Source organism: Camelus bactrianus, chromosome 26 (genome assembly GCF_048773025.1).
Source record: "Camelus bactrianus isolate YW-2024 breed Bactrian camel chromosome 26, ASM4877302v1, whole genome shotgun sequence".
In the NCBI taxonomy this organism is placed as follows: domain Eukaryota; kingdom Metazoa; phylum Chordata; class Mammalia; order Artiodactyla; family Camelidae; genus Camelus; species Camelus bactrianus.
Genome location: NC_133564.1, coordinates 26,572,059 through 26,591,926, shown reverse-complemented (window position 1 = coordinate 26,591,926; position 19,868 = coordinate 26,572,059). Strand labels below are relative to the sequence as shown.

At 38.4% G+C, this 19,868-nt stretch overlaps 1 protein-coding gene across 29 annotated transcripts in view; it reads left to right on the top strand.

Moving 5' to 3' along the window:
* Positions 1–19,868, top strand: part of POFUT3 (protein O-fucosyltransferase 3) — a 356,913-nt gene that overhangs the window by 175,207 nt on the left and 161,838 nt on the right. For 26 of the 29 annotated variants that reach the window (XM_074353460.1, XM_074353452.1, XM_074353453.1 and 23 more), the window contains one exon: positions 978–1,069. The gene's annotated coding sequence lies outside the window, so the exon portion shown is untranslated. Of the gene's footprint in view, positions 1–977; positions 18,587–19,868 lie in introns of those variants that run through there. The other 3 variants (XM_045515423.2, XM_074353450.1, XM_074353455.1) reach the window with 2 other exon arrangements.

The following is a 19,868-nucleotide window of genomic DNA, read 5'->3' as shown; positions in this document are numbered from 1 at the left end:
TTCCCCTGGGTTTAGCGTTAACTTTCTCTGGGTTTGCTCCTGCCAAAGAGCCAAATCCCTCACAACCAGGATGGGGAATGATGCGTCAGTTACTAAAACACACAAGAGCCTAGACAGTGAGAAAAGAAAGGGCTACACCCTCAGTTGTTGAATTAGTTATGAAACAAATACATTCCTAGGAATTTAATGAATACAATTTCTGTACGCCTCACATTTAGAAATAATGAGATGGAAAATATGAAATAACATGTAACAACATTGTGACATGGAGAACCAGATCTCGAAGAATTTATTTTGGACAGGGACTGTTTCCTAATCTTAGGTTCCTGTTTAGAAGTATGACCACTAGCTGGCATGTGAATACTATTTAAACTTGAAAAGTGTTTATTTTTATAATTTTTGTCTGGAATTTTTCTCAATTTTTTAAAAAGAATGTCAGTAGAAGGCTGCCCAGTAGCTGTGTATGATTTTAGTTCCATGGTCAATTAAGGTTTCGCAGAAATAGAAAAAATTGAGTCTAAATTGAAGACAACAGTCTGAGACCTGCCATTCTTGATGACTCCAGGTATTCAAATTCTAAATAATTTAGAATTCACAGAAATATTTTCCCACAATGGACATACCCATGAGCAAACATTTTTTTAAAAGGGATAATCAGGACCCTCTGAATGATTGTCTGTGGTTCAGGAATCTTTACTGGCTTGTAGGATTGGCAGAAGTCTCCTCTAAGGACCTCAGAATTTGTCCCTGCTGGCACTGCTGATTTGACCAGAATACGTTTCAACTAGTCATTAGCTGGGCCTCACATGGACCTGGGATCTTCACAATTAAAATCAGACTAATGCCACTTCCAGCAGCTTGGAAACTTGCCCCTTGAGTCTACCATCTGTTGCTTCTGCTGCTTCTTAACAGATAACCCCCCAAATCTCAAGCTTAACACAGTAAGTATATTTTCTTTCCCATGTCTTCCTGAACAGGTGTGCTAATTGGCAGACAGCATCTCCCAGGCACTGATACTTCATGGATTTTCAGCATGTGGTTTCTGAGTTGGCTGTCCTTGCTGAAAGAGGTAAGAGAATGAAGGGTTCATGGCGGAGGTTTCTCTAGGTCAAGCCTGGAAGAGGTCCACCTCCCCTCCACTCACATACCGCTGGCCCCCCCCACAGTCACATGGCCAGATCTAACTGCAAGAGAGGCTGGGAACCATAGTCTGTCTTTGAGCCCAAGAGGAAGAGAAGTTGGGTTTGATGAATAGCTAGTTAGTCTCTGACACACGTGCAGCTGTACAAATATTTTAACAGTATTTACATTATTGTTACCTTTGTTGCATTACTTGTGATTTCTCATATGTGAATTTTAAAAATTATTCCAATTTGTCTTTGAAATATCTATTGTATTACAATTGTGGTGTACATTTTCAAGATACATATATATATATATATATATGGTATGTATATATGTGTTATGTATATGTACAAAATATGTATGTGTGCAGTGTGTATGTGCATGTGTGATTCAAGGTCACTTAGTTTCACATAACTTGAGACCAGGATTTATAACTTTGAATCCACTGAATGGTTTCATTTTATTATACTTCAATCTCATGGTTAGAGAGAAGATGACAAAAAGGTCCATGAATCAATACTTTTTGATTATTATCATCTCCACTTTAAATTCCAATACCTGGTGGTAAATATTGAGAAAATGACCTTAAGTTTAGAGCTACAAGGGCATCAAATACTGGAATCTTTTCATAATTACTTTTGCTGCTCTTTCCATTTTTTTTTCTTTCAGTATTCATTATTTCTTTATCAGATTGACTCAGGGATTTATCATAATCATTCTGGCAATTGAGGAGGTAGAAAGAGGCAAAGGTAGATTAATAGATACAGTAGAAGGCTGAACTTTTTCTAAAAATTTCAAAAGTACAACGCCCAAACTCACATATCCAATAAAGGATATCTAATGAGAGAAGAATAGAAAAAAACAATGGTACCTGTAGTTAAAAAAAAAAAAAAAAGATCTCGAGCTTGAAGCAGAGATCTGACTGCACATGCAACAAAAGGAGTGGGCTGAGCTGGGTGGGTATGACAGGCTGTGAACCGGGATGATGACACCAGCATCTCTGTGTCCGTGCCCAGGGCAGACAGCTGCTTCTCATTACCGCTGCCAAGGAGGAGTGCAGGAGGGAGTAGAAAATCCAAATGTGTTGTTCATAAAGAAACAAACTAAAATTCAAGTGAACTCAGAGAGGAATTAGCTAGTTAGTGAAAAACGCTAAAAAGCCAGAACCACCTGGTGCAGGAAAAACTACCCTAAAAGGGACTGTCAACGTTACAAATAGCAAGAAGAACAGATAGTCTTCCCAGGGTAGAATGAGGGGGAGATGCTTTATTGTGGCCTGATAAGGTGAGTAATATAGAAGGATTGTTTCCAGGCAGCTGCTGCCCATTAGACGAAGGTGGTGAGAGACTCCACTGAGAGCCTTTCAGACAAAGTTATGTGAAAGTATGCACACTCCAGAAACACGACTGAAGATCTTAGATTGATCATGCTCCAAGTTCTATTGTGGCTAGAATGTCTTCTGGGCAAAGGGAAAAAGGCCAGGCTTGGATTGTCCATATGTCTTAAACACTTAATGAAAAATTATATTAATTCCTCTATATCTTCTGTTACTTGTCCAAGAGGCTAAATATGATTCAGATTGTCTTCACAGGACTCTGCTGATTGAAACAGACATTTCTTGGCTTTCTTTTCCTTTCTCAATTCCATGTGTTTTTTTTTTTTATTTCAACTTTAAACTTATTGAAGGTAGAACCAACATTTACTGATTGTTTACTATTTCTCAGACCTTGTCTCAATGATGTATCTCTTGCATCCCTCAATACAATCTTGTAAAGGAAATAATTGTTTAAAAATCACATTTCACAAATGAGGAAACTGTGTTGCTTAATGATACAGTAAAAGGCAGAACAAGAAAATTGATTGTATTTCTCAGTGCAAAGGTCATACTGTTTTCCCTAGAAGAGAAGTCAGGGTCCCTGACATGGGGTTTGAAAATGTTTGTAATAGTAAACATAGCAGCTTCTTCAACTTTCCTCTACTTTATGCTCTTGGAGGCAACACTGGAGACCTGGTCAGTGTGTTTCTTGGAATCTTGGGCAAGTCACTTCACTTTTTCCAATGGAAAAATGATGGGGTTGGACTAGAGGAAATCACAGATCTTGACCAGCTTTGATTCATCTCCAGCCCAAGGACTAGGATGTAGCAACCTCTCAGCCACACTCCTCACTGCAACAGCTATGAGGAATCTAAGAGCACTTTCCATTGCCAGGTAGTGGCTCCTTTCACTTCTCTCATTGTAGGGGACTCTCTTTAAAAGGGTTAAAGTGGAGAAACGTCCCTGTTTGGCATACATACTCAGGAAGCCTGGTGTGATGGTGAACATCAGTTTCCCATTGATCAAGATAAATTCAAGCTCTACCATCAGTCATTTCACCCATCTGCAATCATCAGGAAAATACCTAAGTCACACTTGGAAGACGCATTCATCCTTCCAAAAAATAGAAAGTGTTTGCCTCCTTTCTGGACCGGCAGCTGATTGGAAGTGCTTACTCAAAAGACCGTTGCTGGAAGGGAGGATATGTAACCATTCCTGGATGGCAGCATCTATACATTGACACCTCTCTTTATCCCCCCTGACTCAGTCAGTGTTTTTGTGATACTTGTATCATCACAGGAGCAGATTATAAGAAAAGTATGGTGATCTCACTTACCCACTTCGTGGGAGCAATTCACAAAAACACAGTAAAACAAAAACGGATTTCTTTCTCAGTTGTGCTTGTGAACTTTTCTGGCAGATAAAGCACATCTTTCCTTTAGTATATAATCCCTTTAAACCTCATGTGAAGTGGTTTATTTGCGCAGTCATTTGCTCAATATCATTAAATATCCATTCATCTAAGAGGCCAGTTACTTCTTTAATGAAGTATCTTCTTACCTACAACGTGGCCAAAAATAATACGAGTTTATAGAATTATTCCATGAAGTAATGAAGAAAATGCATGAAAGTGCCTCCCTTCTCTATGTAAACTACTAGGCGGTCATTGTGCAGAATGAAAAAAGATGATTTCCTAAGGAAATGGATCAGGTCCTCAAGAAGTTGCAGTCTGGTAAGAAAAAACAGTGTGTTCATAAGTCACCCAAAGTTAGAGAAGAAAATGGCGTGGATGTGAGCAAAATGCAGGTAAAATGCCACCAGAGCTTGGACAAGAGAGGATACTTGTAAGATTATAAGACACAATATAAAACATAATATTTTGCACAGGCATTAGAACTCAGCTTTTATCTGGACATTTTAAAAATGGAGGAGAGAGAATAGAGTTACTTTTTGAAGGTACAGCATGAAAACAGAACTAAGATATAGGTGCCATAGGAGAAGAGCCAGTGGTTTGGTTTGGCTGGAGTACATGGTACACAAAATAAGGTTGGAAATGTAGGTGTGACTAGACTGAGGGTGGGTTTGAGTGCTTTTATTCTGGAGACCAGGATTTAGGGTGATAATAAGAACAGAGAGGCTATAAGGCAGAGTAGGTGTGTAATGAAAGAGGACAGAATGTTCAGTGAGGGACATGTTGGATTTGAAGCGAATCAAGAGCCTTCTTGTTGGGTTGCTAGGGAGAGCTGAAAACTGGTGACACTGGAGGAGAGGAACCTGACATGGCATAGTTCTCTTGGCGGTACTTTACAGCAAGAAACTTCCAATGTAATTCAGTAGAATAGAACCACCTTGTAAGACTTACGTCAACACAGAGCCTCAGCATTTCCATCACATAATCTCAATACTTGGCCACTGAAGGGAGTAAAGGTGACATAAGAAGTGAGAGTGGATGGGAAACTTAAGAGAAAACATTTTTTGGGGGGGCATGTAATTAGGTTTGTTTATTTGTATGTTTGTTCGTTTATTTAATGGGGGGACTGGGGATTGAGCCCAGGACCTCATGCATGCTAAGCACACGCTCTACCACTGAACTGTACTCTCCCCCCAACAATTTAGAATAAATATATTAAAGGTATTGATAAAGAGGACCAAAAGGTGTTACACTGCATACATTTTGGATTCAATTTATAGGGTGTTCACGATGGTGTATGGTGTGAAGGAAACTTAATGAGCCCTCAAAACAATGAAGTGAAATAAGTTATTGATAAGGACAAAAAAAAAAAATAGAGCAAATAATGCACCTTAACTACACAAGCGCAAAGAGTAAGCACAAGATAGAAAATGAATATACACAAAACGTTATGATAACTCACAGAGAAAAAAATGTGACAATGAGTGTGTATATGTCCATGAATGACTGAAAAATTGTGCTGAACACTGGAATTTGACACAACATTGTAAAATGTTTATAAATCAATAAAAAATGTTAAAAAAAAAAAAGAAAAAGAAAATGACTGATATGTGAAAGGTAATAAAATCCAAAGGGAAACCTGAGGTGCTAACAAGTTGCTAGTTTTTATATTTTAATGTGGTAAGTTGCTATTCACATCAAAGGAGTTTCTGATTTGAGAATCAAAAGGAAATTTGTGGCAGCAAAAATTATTGCCACAGAAAATTCAAGGGAAGCAGCGAAAACCCCGTGACCATGACAGGGAGCCTTATCTGCAGTTTATTTTCTGCAGTTTGATTTTGTTGATGGAAACTGGCTACAAAGATTAGGAGCCATAAAGATAAGAAAAGTTGATAGAAAATGTAACTTGAAAACAGCAGATTGTACCAACATGGCAGCATAATACCATAACACCCTGTAACACTAGACATACCAAATAAGAGACTCCCTGCCTTAAAACCTCAGGAAAATAACTCTGTGCAGTAATATCGGGAGGGTGTTTTTGGAAGGATCAATTTTTCTTCATGGGCTTTGGGCACATTTAGTAATATAATACAGATCAGAAGTCTCTGCCACTATTTCTTATAATTTTGTGTCTAACAGGAGGACTTCCTGTAAAATAAGAGGGCCTAGTCAATACACTTACAGTGAATTCTCCAGAAGGCCAGAAAATAAAGTCAACAAGCCTTGTTTTCTCACTGTTGGGGGGTCTGAAATCAGGAGACCTGGCTGACAGCAGCCTTTGGGTTGATCCTGTGAGTAGATAAGATAGTAGGAACCAGGGCTAGAAAGATCTGCAGAGGCTTTGAAATCCAGGCTTAATACTTTTGACTTATTAAAAGAAGAAACAGCAGGCTCCAAACAGAGTCACTTGTGCTAAGCCCCGCATCAGCAGACCAAAACTTAATACCTAAGCTAATCGTACTTTCAGCCTCTGCCAGGCATGAAATTTGAAACCAACCAGTTTAGAATTTCCTGAGAGGGCAGAAGGTTTGGGGGATGAGTGAGACAAGAGGTACAAATTTCCAGTTACAAAATAAATGAGTCACAGGATGAAACACACAGCATGGAGGACATAGTCAATAATGTCGTAACAACTCTGTAAGGTGACAGATGGTAATTAGGCTTATTGTGGTGCTCATTTTGTAACGGACAGAAATATCGAATCACAATGTTATGTACCTGGAACTACTTCAACAAAAAATTAAAAAAAAAAAAAACAACTTAAAAAAAACCCCACTATTGAGGTAATCTGGGTGACAGAACCCCACCCTTCCCTCCAAGGAAGGTGACCTTGCCTGAAATAATCCTTCCTTTTGTTTTTGACTTCCTTGTCTCCCTGCCTTTTGCCTGTAAAATAAATCTTCTGTTTTGTACAGTGCTTTTCTACCTGCTCGACGGGATGCTGACCAATTCATGAATTGCTGAATGAAGTTGATTAGGTCTTCAGAATTTACTCAGTTGAATTTTATTTTTTCACAGATTATGGCCTCATGAAAAAAAAAGAAGAGGTAGTTATATGAGGTTTAGGGGGGAGAGTGGTAGGCAGTAATATGACCAAATCTATATTTTATAAAGAATTGTCTGACAGGCATAGAATAAGCTGAAAGAAGGAGCGATTTGAACCAGGAGGAAAGGTTAAGAAATTCTTATAAAGCCTAATCCAGATGGCATCAGGGAAGGTGGACCAAAAAGTATTTCTCAAGTAGAGTGATGGGTTAGGGGAAAGCATCTCAATACTTTTCTCCAAACCCACTAATTAGCTCTTTCACAGAATCCAAGTTAGAATTTGTCCCGTCTATTGTAGTTTTAAAATTTCGATGATTCATACAAGCTGGATGTTCAGGTTGTCTAACTGACTCTTGAAATCAGTGGATCCACACAATTTTGTTTTGCTTCTGTTTATGTTGCCTCAAAACTTTATGTTCTTTTCAAGATGGCAGTTATCCCTTGGTTTACTTCCTTAAACATACTTAACATGCTTATTTTAAAGTTTTCATCAAACTGTTCAGTGCAGTGAATTTCATATTGCGTATTTTGATAATTGATTGCAATGGCTTCCTTAGCATTAGAATTCAAGTGTCTCTAATATTGCTCTGCAGGGCTCTCTCTCTCTTACACACACACACAATCTCTTTAGACTCTGGAGTCTCCAAAATGAATAAAAGAAAGAAGATGCATGGAAGTTACCAATTCAGGAGGACAAATTTCTCTTGCAAGGACTGACAGTTTGGTAGCTACGTTAGAAGTCCCTTACTACTGATGGTTTTTGGAAGTATGTAAGACAAATCTTTTATTCATATCGTGTATAGCATTTATCATGTGGCACATATTAAATACATATTTGTTGAACTAATTTCTTAATAAGTATGCCAAAGAGAATTGCAAAACCGTTCCAAACCATACCTACAAAAGGAAACTAAAGCCCTATGGAATGACATAAAGCCTTCCGGAAGCATTGAAAGGCTATACTATTTCCAGAAGGAAAAATATAATAAAAGGTTACTGAAACTATTAATTAGGGTCTGAAACTCCCATGTACTATCTTAAAGTAATGGAGGAGAACAGATATAGTCAGGATGTGCTCATTATCATAAAGTCTGGGAATGTGAGTCCCACCAAGGAAACGTTGACAGCAAGAGAAGAAATGAGCAGAAAGGAAGAATGAAGGAGGAGATGCCAAAGGATTTAACATGAAGAGGGTTTTACAAAAGACAAGCTATGTTAATTGGAGATATGGAAGCTCTAGGGAGAAAAAAAATGAGACTGATTGAATGTCCATACAAGATGTTAACTGAAGGTCTGGAGAGATTTAGGAAAGGAGGAAACATCATAATAGGAACTGTAATACATTATATTTATATAGCAAATTACCTTTATGGAGCACTTCTATGGACTTTATCATATGTGAACTTGACAATCACCCTGTGAAGTAGAATAATTATTATTCAGGTTCGGGGATAGTAGCATATATTGAGCAGCTTCTTTATGCTAAGAAATTTCACTTTGTATGCCATTCCACTGGAGTCCAAGTACCTGGGTTCAAACCTCAGCTCTTCTACTTACAAGCTAGGAGGGCCTGGGCAAGTTACTTACCTCTAGTTCCAGTTTTCTCACATATAAGTTCTGAGATAGTAAAAGCTCAATAAATATTGTTATGAAAAATAATTTGCAGTTTATTTTACACGAAATAAGACAATTACCATAACATATAAAAAACTATTAAAAACAGTTTAGAAAAGCCAACAATCTGACAGAAAAACAAGCAGACTGTTTACAGTTCACCGAAAAAGAAATGCAGTTGGCTCCTGGCCAGTTTTTTGTTTTTTTTTTGGAGGTGAATAACTAGGTATTTATTTATTTATCTATCTATCTATTTTAATGGAGGGACTGGGGATTGAACCCAGGACCTCGTGCATGCTAAGCACACATTCTACCATTCCACCACCCCTTAGCTAAATTTAAAAAAATGCTTATACTGGTTCAGAATGAAGGATATACAAATTAAAACTACATTGAGATATATTATCCAACCCATTAGACTGACTAAAATCCAAATGCAGTTGATGAGATTCTGGGTTGATAGGCACTTTAATGCATTTTTGCTGGGAATACAAATTTTTACAACACCCATGCAGGGTAATGCTGGCAGTATCTGGTGAATTTACATATGAATTTTTCTTTGTCTGAGTAATCCAGCCCAAAGCTATACTGGCAAAGTACAAATAAAAAGAGAAGATTATATGGACAAGGCTGCTTTTAGCCCTGGTTGAATATAAACAATAACACCTCTACTCAGTGGAGTACTATGCAGCTGGAGAAAAGGATGAGGAATATCTCTATATCGTAATATATCCAATATATTAAATGAAAAGTCAAGGTAGAGAAAAATGTATATAGTAGGCAGGCAATTGTCTAAGAAGGAGGTTATATGAATACATATATATATATTTTAATGGAGGATAACCTTATACTTTTTGAAAAATGGTCACCCAAGGAGAAGGAGGAAATATGGTGGGGGCAGATATTGAAGCTCAACTTCTTTGAATATACCTTTGATGGAGGATCTATTAAATATCTTACATCATTATAAACCAAAATTAAATTAAACAGCAAGTCCTAAAAACTAAAAGTGAAATAAAATAGTTGGTCTTAAGTGTATATTCTACTCGTGGCATAACTACATAGAGTAATTCTTTCAAGTGTCTTTAAAACCGTCATTTGACTGTACCACCTAGGGACAAAAGTAAACACAAACTTTGTCATCAGAGTATCCAAAATCTAGGTGATGTTAGTATCATTAAAATAAGAAATTAAGACTTCCGCTTCTGTAAAGATGGAGTGGAGGTACTTTTCCCTATTCCTCCCAGTAAGTACAGCTAAAATCCCTGAACATTATATAGAAATAAGCATTAGAAGACTTTGAAAGGTGGAGAGAAGAAGGCGGACTGGCCAGGAACCTCGGGATCCAAGGAACAATACAGCGGTGAGTTCCCTGGGTTCTCTTTTTGCCTCGTGTATCCCGGACTGAGTGCCAGAAATACCGACAAGTACAGACAAGTAAAGGAAGCAGGAAAAGCCTGGTCTCTTTAGCCAAAGGCCCAGCCAAGGGGCAGCCGAGCAAGACAGACAATTTGCAGACACTCTCCTCAAGTCAAACATCATCCCACCCCCATCCACCACGGCCGAATGGGGAGCCCAGGCTCCCACCGTGGCCTAACTGCTTGTTGCAGGCCCCCCTCAGCCTGCCTCTGACCAGGGTGGTGTCAGGGATGGACAAGCAGGGGGATGAAACTTTACCGTTTACCACAGTAGCCAGGACTCTTCCTGCCACGTTGTCAGGGGAGGTCACTTGGGGAGCAGTAACTAGGTGCTCCTGTCCCCCCCACAGGTGGCCTAGTGACGAGCCTGAACTTTCTACCCCCACCCGGCAGGAACAAGTTGCCTCTCCCCCATTATGATGTCAGTGGAGGCTAAGCGGAGAACCTAAACCTCAGTCCCACTGGCCACCAGTCAGGTGGCCTCCACCTGCTTTTGCTGGCGTGGTTTCAGAGGAGGCTGCTAAAATAGAAGATCTAAGTCAGAACCATAGTGTCATAAAGTCCAACATGTGTAGGATTCAAGCAACACTCACTCACAAAGAACCAGGAGAGTCTCAACTTGAATGAGAAAAGACAGTAGATACCAACACCAAGGTGACACAGATGTTATAATTATGTGACAAGGATTTTTAAAGCAACCATGTAAGGCTGTAATGAGTATTTATGAACATCTTTGGAAAAAAACAAAATTTCAGCAAAAAAGTTGAATACATAAAGGATAACCAAATGCAAATGTAAGAACTGAAATAAAAAACTCAGCTGATCGGCTCAAAAGCAAAATGGAGAGGACAGGGAAATGTTCCAGTGAACTTGAATACAGAAAAATAGAAATTACCAAATCTGACAGAAAATAAACTGAAAAAAAAAAAGAACCTAAGGGACCTGTGGGACTATAATAAATATGTAACATTTGTGTCCCAGAAAGAAAGGAGAGGGCCTGCAAAAAAATGAAAAATGGACCTAAAGATGATCACACTAAGTGAAGTAAGGCAGACAGGGAAAGTCAAATACCATATGTTATCACTTAGATGTGGAATCTTAAAAAAATGACACAAATGAACTTATTTACAAAACAGAAACAGACTCACAGACATAGAAAACAAATTTATGGTTACCAAAAGGGGAAAGGGGGAGGTGAAAGATAAATTAGGAATTTGGGATTAACAGATACACATTACTATATATAAAATAGATAAACAACAAGGACCTACTGTAGTGCACAGGGAACTTTATCCAGTATCTTGTAATAACCTATAATGGAAAAGAATCTGAAAAAGAATATATATATATAACTGAATCACTATGCTGTACACCTGAAACTAACACAATATTGTAAATCAACTATACTTCAATAAAAGAAAAATAAACACTAAAAATTTCCCAAATTTGGCAAAAGACATAGAACCTACATATTCAAGAAGCTGAGAAAACCCCATACAGGCTGAACTCAAAGAAATCCATGCCTAAACAAATCATAACCAAACTTCTGAGTACTAGAGACAAAGAAAACTCTTGGAAGCAACCAGAGAAGAATAATTCCTTACCTGTGGGAGAAAAACAATTCCAGTGACAAATCACATAAGATTTCTTATCAGAAACTGGAGGCAGAAGGAAGTGGCATAATATTTTTCAAGTGATGTAAGGGGAGAGCTGTCAACCCAGCATTCTGTGGCCAGTGAAAACAACCTTGCAGAATAAAGGGGAAATCAAGACATTCTCAGGTGAAGGAAAGCTAGAAGAATTTGTTCCCAGTGGATCTACCCTCAAATAATGGCTTTAAAAACTTCTGTAAACAGAAGAGTAATGAAAAGAGGAGAAACTTTGGAACATCAGGAAGAGAGAACAACAGAGGAGAAACTATGGGTTAATGTGCTTTATGTTTTCCTCTTGAGTCTTCTAAAGGACATTGCATGGTTGAGGCGAAAATTAGAACATGTTCTGATATGGTTATCAGTGTAGGCAGAGGAAACTTTGTAGACAATTTGTATTATAAATGGGGGAGGGTAACGAGATGTAAAGAGAGGTAAGGTTTTGTTCATTTAACGTTGGTGAATGTTAGCTAGCGGTAGACTGGGATAGTGTGTATATATAATATAAGACCTAGAGTATTCACTAAAAAGGTTATACAGTGGGATATATTTAGAAACACTATAGACAAATAAAAATGGAACTCAAAAAAATGTTCAAGTAACCTACAATTAAAACTGAAATAAAAAAAGATGAAGCAAACAGATAATAAAAACCAAAATGACAGACACAATCTTTCACCCATCAGTGATATTTCAAAGGCATTATGCTGAGTGGAGGGAAAAAAAAGCCTTCCTCAAAAGGTTGCATAGTGTATAATTCCATTTATATAACATTTTCAAAATGAAAAATTACCGTGATGGACAAGAAATGAGTGGTCACCAGGGGTTTGGGACAGTGGGGGTGGGTGGGTGTGACTTCAGATGGGTAACATGAAGGAGGTCACTGTGGTGACATAGTTATGTAATTGGTTGTGTAGGGGTTTCATGAGTCTACAGGTGGCAGAAAACAGCATAGAACTATCAATGTGCATTGTACCAATGTCAGTTTCCTGTGTTGATCTTATACTATGGTTGTGTAAGATATAACCCTTGGGGGAAACTGGGTGGAGAGGTACAGGGCACTCTTCTGCATTATCTGCACATTCCTGTGAATGTATAATTATATCACAATTAAATGTTAAAAAAATAAGTTGTTAAAAAAATAAGTTTTTAAAAAATAACGTTTTGAAACTTATTAAGTTAAGTATGCACTCAGTGCTGTGGTAATGAGGAGACATAAGGGCCCTATTCAATGTAAATAAATCAGGACAACTTCACAGAGGAGGCAACATTTGCATGGAAACTTGAAGGACAAATGTCTGAAGGCAAAGCACAAAGCTGAGCAAGGACATTTCAGGATTATGGAATTGTCGGTACCCAAGAGAGGAAAATGGGAGGAAAGAGCACATTTGGAGAAGGGCACATGGTTCATTATGAACAGGATACGTAGGACTGTGGGAGAGCAGCGGGTCTAATGAATGAACACTGCCATTTCCGTAGATATTCAAGAATATGCCCACGTCTATGCTGACTTACGTCTTTCCTCCCCAGTACAAGTTTTATCACTATAGTTTCATGATAAAATATTGAGAAGCAAGAAACGCTTTTTTCTTTTTTATGCTTCATGCCACTGACCTTCAGTTATCCTTCTTTATCATGCATGTGTGCTCAAAAAAGATGGTAGAAAAAGAGGACAGAAGCAGCCAGGCAGGCGTTGAGATGGAAGTGGATTTTAGACATTTGTTAACTGATGGTGGAAGTCACCATTAAACAAAAAAATAGAACAACTACCAAAAAAGCGTTGATCCTGTGGGATGGAAAGTATCTGGAGTGCCCATCAGGGACAGGATGTACACGAAATGCAAGGTCGTGGGCTTTGTAAGAGGTTGCATTCAGGGAGAAAACATGCTATGGTAATTCCCCAGATACTCAGAACGCGACCCCGGAAAATCAATACAAATGCCAAATGTTTCTTCTAGTTCCAAGTTACATTCAAATGATTGTAAGGATGGACTTGCATCTGGAGGAAAAAGAATGAGGCTATTGTTTGTCCTTATGGGTCAAATATTTCATTAATTCATTCATCCTTTCATTTATCAAATATTTATTATTTGTTGTGTGTCAGGCATTCATCTAACTACAAGGACTTTCAAATCTTAAAAGTACTGAAAGAAATTTGCCACATAAGAATTTCAGAACTTTTGCCTGTAAAAAAAAAAAAAATAGAAACATAATTATGATACACAACAAACTGGGGAAAATGTTGGCCAAAAATAAGAAAGACAAGTGGTTACTAGACTTTAAAATACAAAGAGCTCATGTAATTTTGCAATTGAAAAATTGGTATAAAACTAAATAGATAATTTAGAGAACATTTACAAACGGTAAATAAATATATAAAGTGATATACATTGTCACCAACAATGAAAGAAATACAAATTTAAACAAAATACTTTTTTCTATGGCAGGAAATAAAATATACACTGTTGCCAAGGGTGAAAAAATAGATGCACAGATAAGTTCAAATTTTTGAAAAAGTCTTTTTTCAATATGAGTTGAGTCTAAAAATGTTTAATAACTTGGTTCTAGAAAGGATTAGTCACGAGGAAATAATAAAAAGGCAGACAAAGAATTATATATAGACGGATGTTCATTTAGATATTAGAATAAATAATTTTAAAACAACAGAATTCCAAAGAGGCAGTGACAAAATAAATAATATGACATTCACACATTGTACCATTATGTAGACATTGAAAATAGTGTTTCAAAGACTGCCACATAATCTACAAATACCAAATAAGGAAGTCAGGATACATACACATATGATTGTTAAGTAAAATACTGTTAGGTATATTTTCATTTTCTTTTTTATAATTTTCTGTGTTTTCTAAATTTTCTACAATAAACATATTTTACTTTTTAATTGGTAAACTAGTTATAATTTCAATAATTTTATAACAGTTCATTAAGGAATTATGTGTCAAAACATTTTTCTAATGTTATGTTTCAATAACTGAATGTTTCTTTGTAGAAAATTATTAATTCATAATTACTATGTGTGTATTTGTTGATCATCTGTCTTCTTTAACAGAATGTCAGCTTCTACCTCTGAATTTTTTTTTTTGTCTGTTTTTCTCTTTTCTTTTTTGGCAAACAAAGTTTATTCTAGGAAGAGCAGCTCATGGTCTACCTCGGCATTTGTAATAAGGTTCTATGTAATGGAATTTCCTGCCCTGAAGGAAATTTTCTGTATCTGCACTGTCCAGTATGGTAGCCATCAGACACACATTGTGATCGAGTACTTGCAATGTGGCCAGTGCAACTGAAGAACTGAATTTTTTCGTTTTATTTAATTTTAATTAATTTAAATGTAAATTTATATAGGCAAACTCTGTATTGGACAGTGTAATTCTGGAGCCCAGAACAGTGCCAGGCAATGAGTAGGCGCTAAATGAACACTAGTATAGTGTTTGGGGAGATAAATGCAAATTACTTGATGATTTGGCATCATTTGATGACATTGGGATAAGAACAGAGATAAAGTTTTGTATTATCCGACACATAATGTTAATATTAAAAATGGACTAGTTTGGGAGTTGTTGGCCCTAATATCAGAATGAAATGGGAAATGGTGGTTCTAGTGATATTAATAAATGCTTAAGAGCAGTATAAATAGAAATCATTTAATCCTCCCAATCTCAAAAAGTAATATCATTTCCCCTCATTTTATACGTAAGGAAACTGAGGCACAGAGAGGCAAGGTAACTTACTGAGTGGAGCCGGGGTTCAAATCCAGGTAGTCTGGTTTCATCTGTGTTCTTAGCCTCTATGATACAATGTGTAAATGGGCAGGTACCCTTTCTAACGACTGTGGTGGTGTTTGGTGTCAAAGCTACAGGTCTAATGTTACAGCGGACTGAGATGGATTTAGGTGGATTTTATAAGTTGGGTCTCCTGGATCAGAGCACGGTGAACACAGTGCACAGTGTCTGTTTTGCTTGGTTTTCAGTGCATCTACACAAACTCTTGACATTCATCCAACAAACACGTACTGTATGAAACGAAGTGCCAGGTGTTGTGTTAGGTTCTGGAGCTACAAATATAACGAAGCTATGTTACCTTCCCTCCAGGATTTCAAACAGTAATAAAGAAAGATTCACAAAAAGAGATTATAAAATCTGATAAGTACAAAAATGAAAATATAAAAATAGCATTCTAGGAGCCTAGAGGAGAGAGAGAGAGAGAGAAAGAACATTTGGAAAAATTGATACTGAGGGATGGGGTCCCTATTTCCACTCCACTTTCTGCTCTGCAGATTCCCCTTGGCCATCATTCATGCTGTAACACACCCAGGGATCATAGTCAGGGTTTGAAGGTGTGAGTTTGACCCACATCTACCATTTACTAGCTGGTGACTTTGAGGCAAGTCATTTTGGTTTCCATAATGGGTTCAAACTTCCCTACCCTGTAGATCTTACGGATTTCTTTCTTCATGAAAGTCAAAGTGACATCTTGCCTGTTACAGTCTAGTACAAAAAATAAAGGACTATGCCAGGGTCAGGAATGTCTCTGATTTTTTAATCTATGCCATCTAAAGGGGGTGGAAAAGCAAGGCTTTTATTCTAGGAACTCTTGGGTGACTAAATGGCAGACCCATGCATGAATAATGAATGGAGTAGGCTCCCTGGAATGTGTCTAGACTTCAGGGGAATATCTGATCTAGCATCCCAAAGGATCTCATTTGCAAAATGTGGTGTCAATGACTGCGTTGGCACAGTGGTGCTGCGTTACAGAAGTCTGGTTAGGAAGATGAAAGATAAAGGACGGCAGATCGAGTATGCAAGGTGGTGTCTGGAAGGCATCGCAGATATTAGTGTTAAATCTACATTTCCTATTAGTGGATCACAAGAGGGAGAAAAGCAGAGGGACCAGGAATATTTGAAAAAGAATAGAAATCTGTGAGCTATGACTTGAAGCTCATCAAATTAGCATTAAAGAAATTACATTTGTGAAACCCCATGCAGCTTTAAAATATACTCTCAAAGAGATTTCCCCTTTATCCTCAAAAAAGGAAAGAATAAATAAAACTCTAACACGGAACAGTTGACATCAGGCACCGTCACCCTAGTTTTGTAAGTAAAGAAAGAAAAAAATCTCGAAAGCTTAAGTGCTCAAGGTCTCACCTGAAATCCCATTATTTGCATCACTGTGGACCCTCTTAGACCTATTTATGACCCTTTCACTTGGGATTAATATTCAAAATTTTCTTAAGATCTTTTAGCGAGTTAAACAGGAAAATAAACATAGGGGTAGAACTTCACCTCATCAACCTTCAACCAGATTCAAGGATGTCGGGCAAATAAGCTATTGCTTGGCCTTTCCCGAGGCAAACTCACTTTCCTGGAGTGCCTGTTTGCAATGGCCAGAGGCTGTCTTCTTTGGAAGCTGGGCTCTGAGAATTCGCCTTAAAACAGAAGTTCCTCAGGCTGCCCTAGGGAGCCTGGCATCTCTTGAAATCCTCTTATAAAAGACAGCCTTTGCTTAAAGCTCTAAATATCTTATAAAAGGCAAGGGAAGGTAGTGGCAATTATCCAAGGGATTCTAGCAAGAGAAATGAATGTGGGCCTTCATTACCTCACTTTGTAGGCAAAAATCTCTCAGAGCCGTGCCTCTCAATTATTATTGTGCAGAGATCTTGTTAAAACACAGATTTTTAACAAGGGATCTTGTTAACATGCAGATTTTAATTCAGTAGGTTTGGCGTGGTGGGTGGAGAGCCTACTTCTCTAACAAGCTCCCAGGTGATGCTGACGCTAGTCTGTGGACCACATGTTCAGGAGCAAGGTTTTAGAACATCTGCTTACTGATAGAATTTGCCCCAATTCTCCACATGCTATCTTTGGAACAGAGGGTCTCAGAATTTAGGTCACATTAGAATTACCTTGAGGAACTTGGAAAAAATGCCAAGTTTGATTTGGTAGACCTGGGTAGGGTCTAGGCATTTGTTTTTCTAACAAGTACCCAGCTGTCCCATTTTCTAAGAAATGTTGCTTTAGGGGAAATACAGCGGTGACCCAAGGTGTCCAAAAATACACCAGAAATGCTCAGCGGGGCCCAACACACAGCCTTCGGGACCAGTAAGTCTTAGCTAATAGGAGGTTTCTGTAAGTGGGGAACAGTGTAAAATTCAGTTAAAGAAGTTCAACCTATAAATTCAGCCAAATAAGGTAAAGTTAATGGAGGGGCTCACATGGGCTTCTGCGTTGCTAGGCACACAAAAGGAGTCTCAAATCTCTTGTGATTACACCCCTTGTAATTTCATGCCGAAGGACCTGCAAAGTGACAGAGGTAGGAGCAAGCTGAGGGTGACCGGATCCGGCAGCTGTGACCCTGGAAGAGGGCATGCACCAAACCCCCCAGTAAGAAGTAAGCGGGCACATGTGGCCCGACAGCCAAAACTGAGTCACACTTTAGGTTTTCAGAAACTCCCTGGAAAGGTCTCTTGGTCTCTACAAGCAGAGGTCATTCTGAGAGATGTGTGTTTGTTAGTGACGGTAAAGAAGCAATACAAAAATGAACAAAACTGCTCCCTGGTGCAAACAGAGGTGGGTTCCTCTATGCTCTCCCACTTAGATAACCCCTCAGGAAGGAGAGGGATGATGTGGTGTCAGCTGCCCTTACGGAACTACAGGAGGACACAAGGCGATGGAGAAAAGCAAGGTGGAGCTAAATGGGCGGTGAGTTAGGACCCAGAAAGATGAGTTTTTGCAGTCCTGGCTCAACCACTCAGTGGCTGTGACATCTTGCATCATCACTTCACTTCACCGGGTCGTGTGTCCTTCACGTACAAGAAAGGCATCAAGCTAGATTTAAAACACAGTCCCATCTAGCTTGGGAATTCTGCGTTTTCATGACTGTAACAACTGTTTTCTCCTCACCAGGGCTACGATGAACTGAGAAGAACTGGGGGAGAAGTCTGGGGAACACTCACTGAAGCATGATGCCATTACATAGTTTGTGTATATGACAGTTGTCTGTGTAGACTTAATTATCTACTTTTCTAAGTTCATTATGGCAAAGTTCTATGGTGTGAAATGCCTTATACTCAAGAACTTTGCCTTTTGTTTTCCATTCTTTCCGATCCAGCCACTGCTTCAGACCGCATACCTGATTCCCCAAACGGGTGAAGTCTCAGATCTAAAATGAATCGATGAAGGTTGGCTCCTTTTAGCAGTGACCTTGCCATTAATCTGTCATAGACTTTTCCGGTTGGTTTATTTGGAATATTCAGACAATTTTTTTAACTTCTATTAGTGGAATGATAATTGCTGATACCTTCTAGTTCAAGCTTGGGAGTTAGATTATAGAATAGATTTGGACCCCATGTAGAGATACACATCCAAAGCTTAAACTTCACCTCCTTTGTGAAGAATGCTTTGATTCCCTTACATGATAATTTATTCCTTCCTAATTTGACCTTATAAATCATTGCCCTTTCCTCCATTAGCCTTGAGCCTATCTCTAGGTGTGAGTGAGTAGACAGATAATATATAATTTAAATTTATACCAGACACTGAAATGATTAGGTAGATTAAAATATGTACTAAAACCAGGCATAGAACTTGGTAAGGATCTCTATGTTGGACTAAAGTTTCATAGAGAAATGGAAGTCTTAGTATAGAAATGGGGACCCCTGGAGAAGGAGCTGGGCAGGTGGGAAGGAGGAGTATTTTTCATACTGTAGCCCTGGGTCACCCACAGGGATGCAGAAGTCCAGTTCTAGTTCTGATGAGACATGCTCTGTAAACTTAGGGGAGCTGATTAACTCCCCTGATTTCCAGTTTCCTCAACTATCAAATGGAGATAATACTACTAAACTCCTAGGGTGCATATGATAATTAAATGACACATTCAACAGAGCCTGGTTCGAGGTACTCAGTCAATGTAAGCTCACGATAATGCAAATGACATTGGATGGAAACACCAGCTGAGAGTGAGTAGGGGTTGGTCTATGGCAGATGGAATAAACCATGGAGATAAATTCTAGGGCCAAATTCAAGCAAGAATAAAGCCTAACATGGGAACTAAGGGTCACTGGGCATTTTCTGAAATTAACTAATTTCAAATACTTACAACCCACCCTCTTTTGGTACTTCCTTTGTCCGAAAGCCATGAGTTTGGAGCTGTTGCCTGATTATGCTGCTTTATACCTCACCCTCAACAGAGGAGTTGGAACTCAGTGAAAGGGAATAAATTAACTTGTAGTATTTCTTTCTCCAACGTATCAACTGCCTATGTTGTGGCAC